This window comes from Tigriopus californicus, chromosome 11 (genome assembly GCF_007210705.1).
Source record: "Tigriopus californicus strain San Diego chromosome 11, Tcal_SD_v2.1, whole genome shotgun sequence".
Classification (NCBI taxonomy): domain Eukaryota; kingdom Metazoa; phylum Arthropoda; class Copepoda; order Harpacticoida; family Harpacticidae; genus Tigriopus; species Tigriopus californicus.
In genome coordinates this window covers 10,911,830-10,915,046 of record NC_081450.1, presented here as the reverse complement: position 1 = coordinate 10,915,046, position 3,217 = coordinate 10,911,830, and positions in this window count along the sequence as shown.

The window sequence follows — 3,217 nt, the reverse complement described above, 5'->3', positions numbered from 1 at the left end:
TAGCAAAACCCATGACAAACGACTATGGTCCGTTTTCAGTTTTGCATTCATAAATACACTTTGTAAACAATTTCGAAACCCATTACCTTGAACAAATCATTGTATGATTGTTTTCACAGAAAAGGAGTTATTTTTGTTATGTAGATAACACTCAGTCCTTATTTCAGCTCAAAGTGGACAAAAATATACGACAGATAACATTCAGTTTGTCACTCGTTAACCCACACCCAACTACCCAACTAGAAATTTCAGGAAAAACTGAAAGCATGCAAGGTAGTTTGGAAACGCTCTTTTTCAGTCTCAGGGGGAGTCGAAGAACATTAAAGTTACAAACAGCGAATAAAACTACCATACGAAAAATGATCTTGACAATGGTGTGGCAATCCACGGATTTCTAGAGATATGGCCTGCAAACGGAAATAAAAATATCCTATTTTCTAAACCGCTCATCTTATTTCAAATAAGCACTTGATACGACCACAAGATCTTGTTGAATAGATCATCAACTCAGCCTAGTTTGAGCCCAAACCTATGCTTAGGGAACTCAGGAGACAGATTTGACCCGGAGGATCAGGACCCGTGGTCTGATTCCCGGTCCGATGCAGGCTCACGGAGAATGACTACGTGAAGGCCTTGGAGGAAGCTTGTTGCTGAGGGTTCAAGCCAACTTACCGGATGGGAATGGAATGTGGTGCTCGAACACGATTTGGCACTGGCACATACTTGTCTGAGAATTGATTGACGGGCAGCATCCCCCATTGGTCCAATAATTTGTGACCCTCCCCCGCCTTCCCGCCAAATGCAAACCCCTTGGACTTCACTTTTTTTTCAGGGGGGGGGGGCATGTTGAGCCCAAGGCGTGCAATATCCACCACCCAAATGTTGATGCCTTTAAAGCCTCCGTCAGCGAGTCCTGGGACGCCATATCCATGGAAAACAATCAGGATGGGTGCAGGGTCTGCCGCAAGCACCTGTAGGCCGTCATAAATGCCAGTGGAGGTTACATTGATGACTAGTAAAGTCCAAGCAACATACAAGTTGTAGAGATCTGTGCTTGGTGTACCTTAGTGAGCACCCCGACTTCATTATGATTCAATGTAGGGCATTCTGTTCCTATTGTCGAGACAATGAAGACCTCCATCTCTACCCTTTAACCCGTCTCCCTTATCCATTCGCACGATCATGTGACAAGTAAAAGGATTTTATTGAAGTTTCAGAGTACGAGAACAAAGATTTTTTTCCAACTCCCGCCAGTTGCGGTCTAAAAAGAGAGATGGTTGTAGTTCAATTGGTTAACGCGCGATCGAGCTATGCTCGGGTTCATGGGTTCGATCCCAGGTCTCTCCCCCACCCCCATTACTGTAATGGATCATCGCCTCGAATGGCGCTGTTTCTATTGTCAAGAGACCAGCATTGTAAATTTATCAAATTTGTATCACGAAAATACCGATCCAATGAGAAACAATCTCGCAATAAAGATTAAAAAAAAAACATAAAAAGACATTATTAGGGAAAATGAAATACGAATACCTCAGGATATTAAGCTTACTAATAACAATTTCTGCATCATTCAGAACAATAGAATAATATTCATCAGTGCGGCAAATTGAAACATTTGATAAAATTCTTGACAACCTTCGAATACTGCTCAATCTCGTCATTTCATTATGGTTATGAGTTCAAAACTTTCACCTTTTGTTAAAGCTGAATGAGTTTTTGTTTTAAAGTACAGATTGGGTTCCAAAAAATTCGGATTTGGATTGGATTGTACTAAAACGGTGGATTATAGTTGGATTCGGATTCTGTCAGATCGGAAAAAATGTCCCGGATTCGGATATGGATTTTGAGGCCCTCCACAGCTCTAGACTATGGCTGATATGCTTTGAGGGCGAAGGGGAAACGAGTCAGAGGTATACTAACAGCAGCTTGATGTGATGTGCTAAAACAGGAAGAGTGCTGTCATAAGAAGCACCATTCTAGGAGACATATCTGACATTTTTGAACATAAGGTTGGGCCGACATACTCGTATTTTCATTGAACTTTATGATAACTGGATTCGAACCTCAATTTTGGCTCAAAGTTTAGAAGCCACAGCTCGTTGTTGTAATGATGAATCTGCTGAGATTGATGATGTTACTCAAATTGAGCAATTTGATGATCTCATATTTACAGATCAAGATGCTTTAGCGGCCACCAGGGACTTGAGGCTTTCAAGTTCTCCTGTTCTTGATGGTATGACATCTCAGTTTCTGATGAGATGCTCACTGGTTCTTGCTCCCGTTTTCTCGTACTTAATGCATTGTTGCATCCTGATCCAGGGCAAGTTTCCTTCCTCTCTAAAGCGAGCTAATCTTGTTCCAATTTTCAAAAGGGGTGGTAAGTCGCTCCCCAGTAACTATAGATCCCTTTCTCTCACTTCGAATATTGCACGGGTACCTAACTGATTGAGGATTTGTCTATCTTGATATTACCAATGCCGCTCAGAAAATTGATCATGGCCTTTGTTGAACAGACTTCATGAAATTGCGATCCAAGGCAAGATTCTCAATTGGAGAGGAAGCTTCAGTCATGATAGGAAGCTTTCGAAGCAAATTGTTAAGGTGGAAGGATTCCTTAGTGACATACATGATGTCAAGTCGGTGTTCCCCAAGGCTCCATCTTAGGACCCCTCCTTTTTATAACATTCGTTGCCCCGCTTTAAAAGCTTAATATTACTCTCAGTCTCTCTTCTTATGCTGACGATACAAAGTTAGTTTCTGGTAGGAATGGCCAAGATTCCACTAGCCTTGCAAAGGACCTAGAATAATCTATTCTTGGGTACTAAGAGTAATATGGCCTCGAACGGAATGAAATTCCTCTCAATGACCTTCGGGTCAAATCCTTTGAATACTCCACTCGTAGATAATGGAGGTCAAGATATTGAGCAGGTCTCATCTATGAAAGGTTTAGATGTAGTCCTCCAGAAAATTGGAAAGTTCGATGAGCATATTCAGTTGATGGTGAGTAAAGCTTTTCAAACGTGTGGTTGGATATATCGCACACTTAATTCCAGAGATAGAATCACGATGCTAAATCCGTGCAAGTAGATTGTTCAACCACATCTTGAATATGTTTTACCCATTTGGGCTCCAATGAGTTCAGTAGGCTTGCAAAGGGTCGAACAAGTCCAAAGATGTTTCACTAAGAACATCACAAGAATAAGAGAGCTCTCGTATT